This window comes from Jaculus jaculus, chromosome 2, assembly GCF_020740685.1.
Source record: "Jaculus jaculus isolate mJacJac1 chromosome 2, mJacJac1.mat.Y.cur, whole genome shotgun sequence".
Lineage (NCBI taxonomy): Eukaryota > Metazoa > Chordata > Mammalia > Rodentia > Dipodidae > Jaculus > Jaculus jaculus.
Genome location: NC_059103.1, coordinates 32,851,757 through 32,869,659, shown reverse-complemented (window position 1 = coordinate 32,869,659; position 17,903 = coordinate 32,851,757).

Genomic DNA, 17,903 nt, shown 5'->3' with positions numbered 1-17,903 from the left:
ACACACTCAACACAGAGCCACTTATCATCCCACCTGCTTCCCTAAAGATTGGGCTGAGTTTGTTTGGCAAGAACAGCACCAAACCTACTAGTCCTTCATTTAAGCTATTGTTTTTCAAAGATTTTTTTATTAACAACTTCCATGATTATAAAAAGATCCCATGGTAATACCCCTAGGGCTCATGACTACCCCTGTTTTAAGTTTTCAGTATCAGGGATGTATTCCCTCCCTTGGAGCCAGCCTCCAGTCCAATTAGAGGACAGTTGGTTTCCACCATGATAGATATGCCACTATTGCACCCATTGGCTCATTTGGCCTGGCTGGCCAAAGATAAGGCTTGCAGTGTCCACTGTTGAGTATCTTCACTGCTGATAACTCTTTCTCTCATTGAGCTGCATGCACAATAACTTCTTCCAGCTTTCTGTCAGCTGGTCTACATGGAGGAGGTTACCAGCTCAGTTCCAACAGGATTTCTCAGTGTCCTAGCAGCCCAAGTATGTGGAGTCTTCAGCAACAGGGTCTTACCATCTATTCCTGGTGGGAAACCAAAGGAAATGGCCTATAATGTTTTGGGGGCATCAGGGACCTCCCTGGCCAAAAACTCACTGAAAGTTATCTCATCCCTGGCACCAAAAATTTCCTAGCAACAATCTATGGTTCCTAAGTGTTCCGTTGTCTAAAAAAGTAGGTTTCCCTATGATTTATTTATATCCTCCTAGATTTTGATTAGCCCTCCCTCCACCTTTCCTTTACTCAATATCTTTTCCCCTGACCTCACTTGGGCATTTTCACCCCCATTAATCTATTCCTGTACTTACATATATACCATACCATACTATTAAGTACCCCCCTCCCTTCCTTTCTCTTCCCTTTATATCTCTTTTCTAGCTTACTGGCCTTTGCCTCTGAGTTTTCTTCCTACTCACACATAAGTCCAGTCATCTGTAGCTAGGATCCACATATGAGAGAGAACATGCAACGTTTGGCTTTCTGGGCTGGGTTTTTTTTCTGTATCCTAGATATTAATCCTCTATCAGATGTATAGCTGGCAAAGATTTTTTCCCATTCTGTAGAATGCCTCTTTACTTTATTCACAGTGCCCTTTGCCATACAAAATCTTTGTAATTTCATGAGGTCCCAGTGGTTGATCTATGATTTTTATTTCCTGAGCAATTGGGGTTATTATATTCAGAAAGTCTTTGCCAAGACAAATATGTTGAAGGGTTTTCCCTACATTTTCCTCTAGCAGTTTCAGAGTTTCAGGTCTGATGTTAAGGTCTTTAATTCATTTGGACTTAATTCTTGTGCATGGAGAGAGGGAAGAATCTATTTTCATCTTTCTACAGATATATATCCAGTTTTCCCAGCACCATTTGCTGAAGAGGCTGTCTTTTCTCCATTGAGTATTTTTGGCATTTTTATCAAATAGTAGGTGGCTGTAGCTACCCAGATTTACAACTTGGTCTTCTGTTCTGTTCCATTGATCTACATATCTGCTTTTGTGCCAGTACCATGCTGTTTTTGTTACTATGGCTCTGTAGTTAGGTTAAAATTAGGTATGGTGACACCACCAGCTTTATTTTTGTTGCTCAGTATAGTATTAGATATTTGAGAATTTTTTGTGATTCCAAATGAATTTTTGGATTGTTATTTCTATTTCTGTGAAGAAAGCCACTGGAATTTTGATGGGGATTGTATTAAATGTGTAGATTGCTTTTGGTAAGATTGCCATTTTCACAATATTGATTCTTCCGATCAAGGAACAAGGGATGTTTTACCGATTTACTAGTGTCTTCTGCAATTTATTGCTTGAGTCTTTTAAAATTTTCATTGTAGAGATCCTTCACTTCCTTGTTTAGGTTTATTCTAAGGTACTTTATTTATTTATTTTTAATGCAATTGTGATTTCATTCTCTGTGTGTTTGTTGTTAGCATATAGGAAGGTTACTGATTTCTGAGTGTTTATTTTGTATCCTGCTACATGGCTATAGGTGTTTACCGGCTCTAACAGTTTGCTGGTAGAGTATTTAGTGTCCTTTATGTATAGAATCATGTCATCTGCAAATAATGATAACTTGATTTCTTCCTTTCCAATTTGTATCCCTTTTATGTGCGTCTCTTGCCTTATTGCTATGGCTAAGACTTCCAGTACTATATTAAATTAAAGTAGGGGGCTGGAGAGATGGCTTAGCGGTTAAGCGCTTGCCTGTGAAGCCTAAGGATCCTGGTTCGAGGCTGAATTCCCCAGGTCCCACGTTAGCCAGATGCACAAGGGGGCGCACGCGTCTGGAGTTCGTTTGCAGAGGCTGGAAGCCCTGGCGCGCCCATTCTCTCTCTCTCCCTCTATCTGTCTTTCTCTGTGTGTCTGTAGCTCTCAAATAAATAAATAAAAATTTAAAAAGTAGGGCCAGTGGACACCCTTGTCTTGTTCCTGATTTTAGTGGAAAAGCTTCCAGTTTTTCCCCATTTAGTAATATGTTGGCTGTAGGCTTGTCATAAATAGCCTTTATTATATTGAGATATGTTCCTTGTATTCCCAGTCTCTGTAGGGCTTGTATAATGAAAGGATGTTGGATTTTGTCCAATGCTTTTTCTGCATCTAATGAGATGATCATATGATTTTTGTCCTTTGGTCCATGTTGCAGTCCGGTTTGCATTGCTGGTAGAAATCACCCAACCAAGAGCAGCTTCTGGGAAAAAGAGATTTATTTTGGCTTACAGGCTCAAGGGGAAGCTCCACGATGGCAGGGGAAAACAATGGCATGAGCAGAGGGTGGACATCACCCCCTGGCCAACATAAGGTAGACCACAGCAACAGGAGGGTGTGCCACACACTGGCATGGGGAAACTGGCTTTAAAGCCCATAAGCCCACCCCCAACAATACACTCCCTCCAGGAGGCATTAATTCCCAAATATCCATCAGCTGGGAACCTAGCATTCAGAACACCTAAGTTTATGGGGGACACCTGAATCAAACCACCACAGTCCATTTATATAATGCATTACATTGATAGATTTGCATATGTTGAACCATCCCTGCATCTCTGGGATAAAGCCTACTTGGACGGGGTGAATGATCTGATATATTCTTGTATTCTGCTTGCCAATATTTTTTTTTTCTGAGGTAGGGTCTCACTCTAGCCCAGGCTGACCTGGAATTCACTATGTAGTTTCAGGGTGGCCTCGAACTCACAGTGATCCTCCTACCTCTGCCTCCCGAGTGCTGGGATTAAAGGCATGAGCCACCATGCCTGGCTTGTTTGCCAATATTTTTTTAAAATTATTATTTATTTATTTATTTGAGAGTGACAGACACAGAGAGAAAGACAGATAGAGGGAGAGAGAGAGAGAATGGGCGCGCCAGGGCTTCCAGCCTCTGCAAATGAACTCCAGACGCGTGCGCCCCCTTGTGCATCTGGCTAACGTGGGACCTGGGGAACCGAGCCTCGAACCGGGGTCCTTAGGCTTCACAGGCAAACGCTTAACCGCTAGGCCATCTCTCCAGCCCTTGTTTGCCAATATTTTGTTGAGAATTTCTGCAAGTATGTTCGTTCATGAGGGAGATTGGTCTGTAATTTTCTTTTTTTGTTCTATCTTTGTCTGGTTTTGGTAACATGGTGATGCTGGCTTTGTAGATGGAGTTTGGTATGATTCCTTCTTTTTCTATTTTATGGAAAAGCTTAAGAAACAATGGTGTTAGTTCTTCTCTGAAGTTCTGAAAAAATTCATCTGTGAATCCATCTGGGCCTGTTTTCAGTTGGTAGATTTTTGATAACTGCTTGGATCTCCATACTTGTTATAGGTATATTTAAGTGATTAATCTCATCTTGATATAATTTAGGTAGTTCATATAAATCAAGAAAATCATTCATTTCTTTCAGGTTTTCATACTTAGTGGAGTATGTTTTTATAGCATGTCCCCATGATTTTTTGAATTTCTCTGGTATCTGTTGTGATGTTGCCTTTTTCACTTCTAATTTTTTAAATTTGTGTCTCTTCTCTCTTTTGGTCAGATTTGCTAAGGGTTTATCAATCTTGTTTATCCTTTCAAAGAACCAACTCTTTGTTTCATTGGATTTTTTTTTTGGTTTCTATATTATTAATTTCTGCCTTAATCTTTATTATTTCTTACCACCTACTGATTTTTGGTTTGACTTGTTCTTCTTTTGAGACCTTTCTAATTTCTTTTATTTTTATAATTATTTTGTTTATTTTTATTTATTTGAAAGTGACAGAGAAAGAAGCAGAGAGAGAGAGAGAGAGAGAGAGAGAGAGAGAGAGAGGAATGAATGGGGGTGCCAGGGCTTCTAGCCACTGCAAAGGAACTCCAGACACGTGTGCCCTCTTGTGCATCTGACTAACATGGGTCCTGGGGAATCGAGCCTCGAACTGGGGTCCTTAGGCTTCACAGGCAAGCACTTAACCACTAAGCCACCTCTCCAGCCCTCTAATTTCTTAATATAGGCACTTGAAGCTGTAAATTCCCCTCTTAGGACTGCCTTCATTGTGTCCCAAAAGTTTTGGTATGTTGTTTTTTTATTATCATTTGACTCTATGACTTTTATTTTTCTTCTTGATTTCTTCATTAACCCATTCAGCATTTAGTAGTGTATTGTTTAGTTTCCATGATTTTGTGTATTCTCTATAGCTTTTCTTGCTATTGATTTATAGTTTGATTCCATTGTGGTTAGATAGAATACAAGGAATTATTTCAATTTTCCTGCATTTGTTAAGATTTGCTTTGTGTCCTAATATATGGTCTATTTTAGAGAATGTTCCATTTTAGCTGGGTGGCACATACCTTTAATCTCAGCACTCGTGAGGTACAGACAGAAGGATCACCATGAGTTTAAAGCCACCCTGAGACTACATAGTGAATTCCAGGCCAGCCTGGTCTAGAAGAAGACCTTATTTCAGATGAGATTGGGTGTGTTCAGGGTGGTATGGCTGTAGATGCAAGACCTTATTTCAAAAAACCAAAATAAGGGGCTGGGGAAATGGCTTAGCAGTTAAGGCATTTGCCTGTGAATAATGAGGACCCCTGTTAGATTCACCAGGGCCCACATAAGCCAGACATACATGCATCTGGAGTTTCTTTGCAGTGGCTGGAGGCCCTGGCACCCCCATTTTGTCTTTCTCTCTGCCTCTTCTTCTTCTCTCTCTCTCTCTCAAATAGATATGATTTTGTTGAAGACGCCTACTATGCCTTTGGAGTGGAATTCTTCTCCTTCTACTATGCCCTGGATTCTTATATTTGATCTTTTCATAGTGTCCCAAATATCTTGAAATTCCCACTTTTCTATAAGTTTGTCTTTCTCTTTGTTGGACTGTATTAGATCTGCCACCTGGTCTTCTAGCTTAGATATTCTGTCCTCTCCCTCATCCATCCTACTTGTGAGATTTTCTACAGAGTTTTTTATTTCATTAACTGTGTTCTTCATTGCTAGTAATTCTGACTGGTTTTTCTTTATTATTTCTATTTCCTTATTTATGTCTTGTATTGCCTTCTTTATTTCATGAAATTGGTGTCCTGCATCTTCTTTGATTCCTTTGATTTCCTCTTTGAGTTCCTCTTTGACTCCTTTGATTTGTTCTCTGACTTCTTTGAACATATTTACAATCATTCTTTTGAAATCTTTTTCTTTCTTTTTTTTTTGAGGTAGGGTCTTGACCTGGAATTCACTATGGAGTCTCAGGGTGGCCTCGAACTCAAGGCAATCCTCCCACCTCTGCCTCTCGAGTGCTGAGATTAAAGGAGTGAGCCACCATGCCCGGCTCTTTTGAACTCTTTCTCAGGCATTTCCTCTAACTCGTTCTCACTGGAGGTCATTTCTGATGCATTAATACTTTTAGGTGGATTTATATTGTCTTGGTTTTTAGTGTTTCTTGTGTTATAATGTATATATTTTTTGCATCTTGGATTAAGTTAATGCTTGGATTTTCTAGCCAGCTGGGTATTCTTAGTTGTATCAATTGATTTGATGTTATATATTTTCAGGGTAGGAGCTTAAGGTGCTATGTGTGGCTCTTAAGACTCTCAGAGCATCTATAAAGGTGCTCCTAGGGGTTGAGTTTCCCTGCTATGGGAGTATTCAAGTAGGCTGAGTGGAATAAAATACAGGTATATTCTAAAATTTAACTAAACACTGTACATATTCAATCAAAAACAGCCCCAAGTATGTATGTAAGAGTAGTTATTATAACAACCAGATCCTCTATCAACAAAGAGGTTAAGATTTCTGGTCTGTTGAGGGATCCAAGTCAGCTTGTGACCAAGTGAGACCCTTCCCTGGTGCAAACCCAGTTACCTTGGGTGATTTTGGTCTCAGTCAAGTTGCTGCCTGGGTCGTTGGGCTGCTGTTCTGATTTCTGGAGCTGGGCACTGGCTTTTCCTGTGAGGCAAACCAAGCCTGGCAAGTGTGGCCCTGCAGATCAGCACCCCTGCTGCTGGAACTGCTGCTGCTAAAGCTGCCGCTGCTGGGTCTGTCGCCACTGCTGCTGTAGCTGCCACTGCTGGATCCACTGCCGCTGCTGCTACTGAAGCTGCTGCTGCTGGGGCCACTGTTACCGGTGCCGGTGGCGCTGATGTTGCTGCCGGACTCTGCTCCTGCTTGGGTCCCGCTGTCAGCCCAAGTTGGCGTGGCCGGCTCCTGGGCTGCTGCTCTGTTCGCTGGAGCTGGGCTCAGGCGGTGGCGGAGGGGAGGGAGCCGCAGCTGCTCTGATTCTCTCGCTGTTCCACGTGTTCTTCTACCTCGCGGTCTGCTCCTCCGTTGCTCGCTGCTGCTCTCCCCTCACATTTCCTGAGTTGCGGAGAGCGCGGTGTGAGGGGAAAATCCCGCACCTGGCTTTTCCTGCGGCTGGAGCCGAGCCTGGCGGCTTTCTGGTGCGCCGCCACGGTTGGCGGAGCTGCCGGGGCTGCTTTTGCCGGCCTGTGCTGGCTCTGGATGCTCTGGATCTCTCCTACTTCTCCGCTGCCACTTCAGTTTCCTATACACCTCACTTTTTAGTAAAAGTGTGTATTTTGCTGAGTTGTTTTGGTCTTTTTCCCCCCAGGCTGCTTTGGCATGGTACCTACGCCACCATTTTAACCAGAAGTCTCTGTCTCTCTCAAATAGATAAATAAATTATTTTTAAAACCTAAAAAAAAACAAAATAATAATAATAACAAATTTTAGCCTGGCATGGTGGTGTACATCTTTAATCCCAGCATTTAGGAAGCAGAGGTAGGAGGGTCACTGTGAGTTCGAGGACACCCTGAGACCACATAGTGAATTCCAGGTCAGCCTGGGCTAGAGCGAGACCCTACCTCGCAAAAACAACAAAAAAAGTGCTCTCTGATGGAGCTGCCTGCAGGTGGTGCAGAGAGCTGCAGAGAGGCAGCTTCTGAGAGTCCTGAGAGTCCTCACTGTGCTGAGGAGGCGTTCTGATGATGCGGCTGCTGCCTCTGAGTCATCCATTGCACTAGTGAGCAACCCTTCACCCTACTCGGTAATCAAGGTAGGAAGGAGGAGTGCTGCGAGTTCGAGGCCAGCCTGAGACTACATAGTGAATTCCAGATTAGCCTGGGCTAGATCAAGACCTTACCTCAAAACAACAACAAAATGAACAGTGGCAGGGGTCCATAGTTCATTTGCAGTGGTAAGTCACCCTGGCACACCCACACATATACACACACACAGACACACATGGAAATAAATAATTAAAAAAAGAAAAAAAAGGCCGGGTTTGGTGGCTCACACCTTTAATCCCAGCACTCAGGAGGCAGAGGTAGGAGAATTGCCATGAGTTTGAGGCTACCCTGAGACTACATAGTGAATTTCAGGTCAGCCTGAGCTAAAGTAAGACACTACCTCAACCCCCCCCCCCGCAAAAAAAAGAAAGAAAGAAAGAAAGAAAAAGAAAAACAAGGACTAGAGAATTGGTTTAACTATAAAGGTGCTTGCCTGCAAAGCCAAAGGACCCAGACTCAATTCCCCAGGCCCCACAAAAGCCAGGTGCATAAGGTAGCACATGTGTCTGGAGTTCGTCTACAGCAGCTGAAGGCCCTGGCTTATCCATTCTCTTCCTCTTTCTCTCTCTACCTGTTTTGGGATTAAAGGCGTGTACCACTGTGCCCAGCACAAACCTCATTCTTCACTGGACAATTTGAAGGCTTTGGTTTCTTTAAAAATTTAAATTTTAAGATGCATATTGCTTTGGCATTCCCTCAACTTTGAGATGCAGTTATCACTGTGCTTGAAGAAAAGACAAGACTAAAGATTGTACTTTGAAATTTATTGAGTAATTGTCATAAATTATTTATCAAATGAGAGATTTTTAGATTTTTATATTCTGCTTAGTATTAAAATATATTAAAAATATAGCTAAAGATTAAAACTACGTTAGAATTCCATCTCACTCCTGTCAGATTGGCTACCATCATGAAAACAAATGACCATAAATGCTGGCAGTTATGCAGAAAAAGAGGAACCCTTCTACACTGTTGATGGGAATGCAATCTGGTCCAGCCATTGTGGAAATCAGTGTGGAGGTTCCTAAAACAGCTAAAGATTGATCTACCATATGACCCAGCTATAGCACTCCTAGGCATATATCGGAAGGAATCATCTCATTACCTTAGAGATACTTGCTCAACAATGTTTATTGCTGCTCAATTCACAATATCTGGGAAATGGAACCAGCTTAGATGTCCCTCAACTGATGAGTGGATAACAAAGATATGGCACATTTATACAATGGAGTTCTACTCAGTGGTAAAGAAAAATGAAATTAGGAAATTTGCAGGAAAATGGATGGATCTGGAAATAATTATACTAGGTGAGGTAACCCGGGCCCAGAAAGCCAAGCTTCACATGGATCCTAGCTACAGATGATTGGACTTCTGTGTGAGTAGGAAGAAAACTCAGAGGCAAAGGCCAGTAAGCTAGAAAAGGGGTATAAAAGGAAGAGAAAGGAAGGGAGGGGGCTACGTAAAAGGATGGTATTGTATATATGTGTAAGTAGAAGAATAGATTAATGGCACCCCCAAGTGAGGTCAGGGGAAGAGATTGAGTAAAGGAAAGGAGGAGGAAGGGCTAATCAAAATCTAAGAGGATATAAATAAATCATAGGGAAACCTACTTTTTTGAACAAAGGAACACTCAGGAACCATAGATTGTTGCTAGAAAATTTTTAGTGCCAGGGATGGGATAACTCTCAGTGAGTTGTTGGCCACAGATGTCCCTGATGGCCCCCAAACATTATAGGCCATTGCCCTTAGTTTCCCACCAGGAATAGATGGTAAGACCCTATTGCTGAAGACTCCACATACTTGGGCTACAAGGCCACTGAGAAATCCTGCTGGAACTGAGCTGATAACCTCTTCCTAGTAGACCAGCTGACAGAAAGCTGGAAGAAGCTATTCTGCATGCAGTTCAATGGGAGAAAGAAAAAATGCCAGAGAAGATACCCAACAGTGGGCACTGTAAGCCTTATCTTTGGCCAGCCAGGCCAAATGAGCCAATGGGTGCAATAGTGTCATGGTGGAAACCAACTGTCCTCTAATTGGACTGGAGGCCCGCTCCATGGGAGGGAATATATCCCTGATACTGAAAACTTAAAACAGGGGTAGTCATGAGCCCTATGGGTGTAATATCTGCTGCTGTCTGGCTAAATGTATATACTATGCTTATCAAACTGCCCAGTAAGCCCTTCTCTTAATGTTCATACTCTTACATTAATGCCACTATTACTTTGGGTAGAGAATCTTCTCTTTTCAGATGGCAGTGACCTTGGGATGACTCAGAAGGCATCATGGTACTGGAAAGAAGTGAAAGGAGTGCTGAGCACTACAATATCTCTATCACACCTTCCAAGGCTCAGGGTACATTGCGGAAGAGGTGGTGGAAAGAATGTAAGAAAGGAAGGGTAGGACTCCATACAACATGCTCCTCCAAACACAAAATGTCCTGGATATCCATGACCTCACAGTATCTGACACTACCTACACAAGACCATCATAAGAGCAGGAAAAGTTGATGATATCAAAATAAAAGAGAGACTGGTTGAGATGAGGAGGTGATATGATGGAAAATGGAGTTTCAATGGGGAACGTGGTGTAGGGAGAGCATGGGATATTTTTTATAATCATGGAAGTTGTTAATAAAAAAAATTAAAAAAGAAAAACAACAACAAGTGGGGCATGGTGGTGCATGCCTTTAATCCCAGCACTTGGGAGGCAGAGGTAGGAGGACTATGGTGAGTTCGAGGCCAGCCTGAGATTACATAGTGAATTCTAGGTCAGCCTGGGCCAGAGGAAGACCTTACCTTGAAAAACCAAAAAAGAAAATAACAACAACAAGAAACACACATACACTCAAAATTCAGCTAAAGACACGTGACCAGTTATAAAAAACGAGGACTGTAATTGCCATGAGTGTTTCTGTTCCACCTTGCTAAGTGTACATATCTACACCAATATTAGGATGCTTTTGTTCTTCCTCTATTTTTCTATCAGGCAATTTATACTGATAAAGATTATATCACTGGTTAGATTATATCACTAGTTAACTGTTGTTGAATTATATTTAACCTATTTATTTTATTAGAGACTTAGCATTCCTCAAGGGATTTTGCTTTGTGTTGGGGGAACATTGTGCGTTTCCTGTTTTACTGAGATAGTTATATCATGTTAGGGGGAATTGTGACCTTGTTACTGTCTTCATTTGTAAATTAAGTATGATGTGAGGAGATATGGTTTGGTGTCAAGTTGACAAGGGGTGGACTTGTGATGGTTAAGTTTTGTTGTCAACTTGATCTGTTTGGGAATCCGTAGATATTCCTCTTAAATGAGTCTCTGAGTTTGCTTCCAGGAAGGATTCATCCTTCTCCCAGAGTGAGCCCTTCCCCCAGAGTGGGTGGCCCCTTTCTGAGGGGGTGCTTGATCTAAGGAGGCTCTGGGAGAAAAGAAGCCCTTCATCCGCCATGGTGCCTTCCAGCGTGGACGGAAGAGCAGCATCTCTGCAGGACCTCCAGACCTTCAATGCCAGATTAGGACTGCTGAGGCATCCAGCCTCTTGGGCTGAGCAGCTACTGGGTTCCTTGACTCGACTCTCAAGTCTGCAAACTGTTATTGTTGGACTGCCATAAACTAATCCAATAAATTCTTTTTTTTTTTTTTTTTCAAGTTAGGGTCTTACTCTAGCCCAGGCTGACCTGGAATTTCCTATGCAGTCTCAGGGTGGCCTCGAACTCAAGGTGATCCTTCTACCACTGCCTCCGGAGCCAGCATTATGCACCACTATGCCTGGCTAAATTACTTTTTTTTTTTTTTTTTCCCCAAGTAGGGTCTTGCTCTAGCAAAGGCTGACCTCGAATTCCCTATGCAGTCTCAGGGTGGCCTCAAACTCATGCGATCCTCCTCCTACTTCTGCCTCCCAGAAGGTGTGCGCCACCAGGCCTGATTAAATTCCCTTTTAATACAATTCATTCTTTCAGTATGTTCCTCTAGGCAGCCCTGACTAATACAGAGTGAGAAAGTGGGAGTGCCAGGGTCTCCTGCCATTGCAAGTAAACCACAGACACAAGTGCCACTTGGTGCTTCTGACTTCATGAGGGTGCCAGGGAATGAAACCCTGGGGCAGCTGAGTTTGTAAGCAAGTGCCTTTAACTGCTAAGCTGTTTCCGTTTTTTCAAGGCAGGGTCTCATTTAGTACAGGCTGACGTGGAACTCACCTTTTGCCACCGGCTGGCTTCAAACTTCCGGCAATTCTACTTCAGACTTCCTAGTTCTCTGTAGATTGGATTCTAAGAGATCTAAATTGTCTTGGCCAGCGTGCCAGAAGCATGCTGATCCCAACCTCAACCACGCCTACTGCGCCCCCCTCTGGAGGTGACTGGAACCTCAGCTTCACGCAGAGGACTCAGGAGACTTCCAGTCTAGTCCTTGACTATCTTAACTCCAGGTCTGAGCAAGAACACTTGAAGATTTTGAATTCATCTGGGAGGCTTCAGGAACCTTTTCTTAGACTAACATTTCTTCCAGTAGGCATTACTTTCATTATTCATTTGTTTTCTCTCTTTTTTATTTTTTTTGGAAGTAGGGTTTCACTCTAGCCCAGGCTGACCCTGGAATTCACTCTGTAGTCTCAGGGTGGCCTAGAACTCACAGCAGTCTTCCTATCTCAGCCTCCTGAGTGCTGGGATTAAAGGTGTCAGCCACCATAGTGGACTGCTTTTTCTTTTTCTTTTCTTTTTTTTGGCTTTTTGAGGTAGGGTCTTGCTGTAGCCCAGGCTGATCTGGAATTCACTATGGAGTCTCAGGGTGGCCTCGAACTCACTGAGATCCTCCTACCTCTCTCCCAAGTGCTGGGATTAAAGGTGTGTGCTACCAGGCCTGGTAGCTTTTTCTTTCTTTTTTTTCCAGGTAGGGTCTTGCTCTATCCCAGGCTGAATTTACTCTGTAGTCTCAGGGTAGCCTTGAACTCATGACAATCCTGCTACCACTGCCTCCCGAGTTCTGGGATTAAAGGCGAATGCCACCATGCCTGGCTTACTTTTGCTTTTTAAAAAATACTTTTTGTTGGGCTGGAGAGGTGGCTTCATGGTTAAGGCACCTGCCTGTGAAGCCGAAGGAAACAGGTTTGAGTCCCCATTACCCACATAAGTCAGATGCACATGTGTCTGGAGTTCGTTTGCAGTGGCTACAGGCCCTGGTGTATCCATTCTCTCTCTCATTCTCTGCGTCTTTCTTTTCTTCTTCCTTCCTTCCTTCCTTCCTTCCTTCCTTCCTTCCTTCCTTTCTTTCTTTCTTTCTTTCTTTCTTTCTTTCTTTCTTTCTTTCTTTCTTTCTTCTTCTCTCTAATAAATAAATAAAATAATAAATAAATAAAAGTTATCCCTTTCCCTAAGATCATACACAACCTAGAAGGTACAGCAGTGCTATCTGTAAATAAAACCATACAATTTCTGAAAAAAAAGTTTTTTATTAGCGGGGCATGGTGGTATACACCTTTAATCCCAGATTTTGGGAGGCACAGGTAGGAGGATTCTGTGAGTTTGAGGCCACCCTGAGACTACACAGTGAATTCCAGGTCAGCCTAACTCGAGCAAGAAAAAACAAACAAACAAACAAAAAAAAAAAAAAAAGAAAAGAAAATGAAACAAACAAATGAGCAAAAAAACCCCAAACCATATATATAATTTTATTTGAGAGAAAGAGGCAGATAGAGAGGGAATGGGCCCACCAGGGCGTCTAGCCACTGCAAATGAACTCCAGATGTATGTGCCACCTTGTGCATCTGGCTTACATGGGTAGTAGGGAACTGAACTTGGGTCCTTAGGCTTCACAGTCAAGCACCTTAACAGCTAAGCCATTTCTCTAGCCCTCCCTTTTCTTTGGTGGGGGACTTTTTTTTGGGATAGGGTCTCATTCTAGCCCAGGATGATCTGGTATTCACTATGAAGTCTCAGGCTGACCTAACTCACAGCAATCTTTCTACCTCTGCCACCTAAGTGCTGGGATTACAGGTGTGCGTCATCATACCATATTCATTTTTTAAAATTACATTTAATTTTATTATGTGAGAGAGAGAGAATGGGTGTGCCAGAGCCTCCAGCCACTGCAAATGAACTCCATATGCATGTGCCACCCTGTGCATCTGGCTTACATAGGCTCTGGGGAATCAAACCTGGGTCCTTTTTTTTTTTTTAAGATTATTTTTTTGTTATTTTTGTTTATTTATTTGAGAGAGACGGAGAGGGACAGAAAGAGGTAGAGAGAATGGGCATGCCAGGGCCTCCAGCCACTGCAAACGAACTCCAGATGCATGCGCCCCCTTGTGCATCTGGCTAACGTGGGTCCTGGGGAGTTGAGCCTCGAACCAGGGTCCTTAGGCTTCACAGGCAAGCGCTTAACTGCTAAGCCATCTCTCCAGCCCAAACCTGGGGCCTTAAGGTTCGCAGGCAAGCATCTTAACTGCTAAGCCACCTCCCCAGCCTGCATTTGTTGAATTGGAGGAGGGAGGGGGCGCTGTGGGTGTAGCTCCAGCGTCATTAGCTTTCATTGTGCCTGATTCGTTGTATGTGTGTGAGCACATGCACAGGCTCAGGCACACAGAACAAAGGAGATTTACTCAAAAAACAGTGAGGCAGGGGACGACTACACAGTGAATTCCCTGTCAGCCTGGGCCAGAGTGAGATACCACCTTGAAAAAACCAAACCACAGAGCTGCAAGAAACAAAAAAATTATCTTAACAGCCAGGTGTGATCATGCATGCCTGTAATTTCAGGCAAGATGATCAATATTTTTTTAATTATTAAATTATTTATATATATTTAATATTTTATTTTTATTTATTTATCTGAGAGTGAGAAAGAGAGAGAGAGAGAGAACAGGCATACCAGGGCTTCTAGCCACTGCAAACAAACTCCAGACACATGTATCACCTTGTATGTCTGGCTTACATGGGTACTGGGGAATTGAACTGAGGTCCTTTGGCTTTGCAGGCAAGCACCTTAACCATTAAGCCATCTCTCCAGCACAAATTATTTTATTTATTGAGGGAAGTACAGAACCAAGGAAAGGCACCTACATGGCTGGAGGTCCCACTTGGGAGGCCCTGGAAAAACTGTGGAAAGAAAAGAAAAAAAGAAAGTTCAAGAAGCTCTTGCCATGTGGTGAGCTGGAGGGGATAAAAAACCCATGTGATAAATGTTGGCAGGGATGTGGAAAAACAGGAACCCTTCTACACTGCTGGTGGGAATGCAATCTGGTCCAGCCATTGTGGAAATCAGTGTGGACGTTCCTAAAACAGCTAAAGATTGATCTACCATATGACCCAGCTATAGCACTCCTAGGCATATATCCAAAGGACTCATGTCATCTCCTTAGAAATACGTGCTCAACCATGTTTATTGCTGCTCAATTTATAATAGCTGGGAAATGGAACCAGCCTAAATGTCCCTCAACTGATGAGTGGATAATGAAGATGTGGCACATTTATACAATGGAGTTCTACTCAGCAGTAAAGAAAAATGAAGTTATGAAATTTGCAGAAAAATGGATGGACCTGGAAGAGATTATGCTAAGTGAGGTAACCCAGGCCCAGATAGCCAAGCGCCACATGTTCTCTCTCATATGTGGATACTAGCTTCAGACTACTGGGCTTCTGCGTGGGAATGAAAATACTCAGTAGCAGATATAAAAAGGAGATATAAAGGGAAGAGAAAGGAAGGGAGGAGGGTACTTAATAGGTTGATATTGTATATATGTAAGTACAATGATTGTTATGGGGATGTAATATGATGGAGAATGGAATTTCAAAGGGGAAAGTGTGGGGGGTGGGGAGGGAGGGAATTACCATGGGATTTTTTTTTAATAAAAATGCTAATAAAAACTTAAAAAAAAAAAAAAACCATGTGAAAAGTAAGGGCTAGGGGGCCCTCCTAGGGCCAAGCCCAGCCGAGGGAAACACTCACCTACAGCAGGAAGTCCCCAAGTGGTCAGAGAGCCTGCCCTCCCCTTGCAAAGGTATTTATAACCCTGTAGCGGTGGGCTGTCTCTGGCTCGGGTGAACCAGAGGGGGACACCTGGCTGGTTAGAGCTAGTAGCTGTTTCAGAAAGAGACTAGCCCTGAGATCAAGTTTGGGGGGGGCTGAACTTGGCCAACCACAATGTTTAAATCCTATGAAAGACCTCTCTCTCAGGAGGGGTCCTGGTTGTTGAGAAACAGACCTAGGGAACTAGGCAAGAGATAAGAAGTCAAGTCATCTTTTTTTCTTTTCTTTTTTTGATTTTTTCGAGGTAGGGTCTCATTCTGGTCCAGGCTGACCTGGAATTAACTATGTGGTCTCAGGGTGGTCTTGAGCTCTCAGCGATCCTCCTACCTCTACCTCCCAAGTGCTGGGATTAAAGGTGTTTCTTAGTGGCTTTTTTTTTTTTTTTTTTTGGTTAAGTCATCTTTGATATCTAACAAGTGCAAACTTTCCTGCCTTTTTTACTTTCAGGGGTCTAGTCACCCTAAATGTACTCCTTCACATTACCCCCTCTCATGAGAAGACACTCTAGTGTATTGTTGGGTGCAGTAAGATAGTCTTGGGAGAAAATGGGGAGAAAAGATGAAAGGTAGAAGTTAATGAGAAGTGAGCACACAGCAAACTAGTCACTTTTAGGGTTTTCCTTCTTGTGGACTTGGAGGCCTTGGGGAGCATTCGAGGGAACCCAGATAGATGGAGTTGGATTGTCTTGGGACCAGCTGAGATTTTTTCCCCCAGAACTGTTCATCAAATGTTCATCAAATGGCCCAGTAGTGTCTGACATGGTCTGAATCTATTTCTGCATGGCTTACAAAACTGATGAGCTATTGGCAGAATTATCAGGAACATTTAACCTTAATAATGGTGAATATACAATATTTTGTATAATAGCCTTCCAGAGTGTGCCTTTTTTTTTTTTTTTTTTTTTTGAGAGAGAGAGAGAAAGAGTGAGAGACCCATGTAAGCCATGTGCACAAGAGGGCACATGCATATGGAGTTCATTTGCAGTGGCTGGAGGCCCTGGTGCGCCCATTCTTTCTCTCTCAAATAAATAAAAAAAAAAATTTTAGGGCTGGAGAGATGGCTTAGTGGTTAAGTGCTTGCCTGTGAAGCCTAAGGACCCTGGTTCGAGGCTCGGTTCCCCAGGTCCCACGTTAGCCAGATGCACAAGGGGGCTCACGCGTCTGGAGTTTGTTTGCAGAGGCTGGAAGCCCTGGCTCGCCCATTCTCTCTCTCTCCCTCTATCTGTCTCTCTGTGTCTGTCGCTCTCAAATAAATAAATATTAAAAAAAATTTTAAAGAAAATAACCATTTGACATCTATGGTTATTTTTCCTTATTATAGAACTATTAGATAGGAGGCCCATATGCCTTAAGGCCTTGTTTGCAGCCCCTCTTTTTTTGTTTTGTTTTTTCAAAGTAGGGTCTCACTCTGGCCCAGGCTGACCTGGAATTCACTATGCAGTCTCAGGGTGGCCTCGAACTCAGGTGGTCCTCCTACCTCTGCCTCCCAAGTGCTGGGATTACAGGCGTACGCCACCACGCCTGGCTTGTTTCCCCTTTTGGAAAGTTCCTGTTGTGTTACTTAATAGGCCATTCATATAATATTTGAGGTAACATTTTGTCTTTGGTTATATATTTCTCTCTATGTTTAAGACCAAGCAAGAAGCCAAAATTTAATCAAGTACTAAGTTTGGAGGTCACTAATGGCTCTTCAAAGGAGACTTTGGGGACCCAGGAGCAGCCCCACAGCCTCGCTGGCACTGGTGTCTTCTGTCTGGTAGGAGGAGTCAGGGCCATGCTGGCCCAAGCACTTTTCCCTTCTTTGGGAAGCCAAAAGGACTGATTGCTCCTCACTTGTGACTCTCCTGTTTCAGACTGTACACTGATTTTTTGTTTTTGGGTCTCCGTATCTTCCCTGATCAGGAAGACTGATGACTTAGCAAGAGGCCATTGTAGAAGTGTCCCATCATCTCCAGTGGCCTCATAATCTGGGAGCAGGGGCCAAAATATCAACTTTTTTTTAGCTCTCATGAAAGGGTGCTCATTAATTTGAGCAGCACAGCCTTGCTATGTTGAGAGTTCAAGGACAGCCTGGGCTATATGAGACATCTCCTGTGTGTGTGTGTGTGTGTGTGTGTGTGTGTGTGTGTGTGTGTGTACTAGGGAGATGGCTTAGTGGTCAAAGACACTTGCTTGTGTGTAGACTGTGAGACAGGCTTCAGCTTCCCAGTTCACAGGCAGCAGCACGAGGCCTTGGTGGGCCTACAAATGTGCACACATGTGCAAATAATTAAAGAGGCTGAGATAGGAGGATCACCAGGAGTTCAAGACCAGCCTGAGGCTACAGAATGAGTTCCAGGACACCCTGGGCTAGGTGAGACCCTAC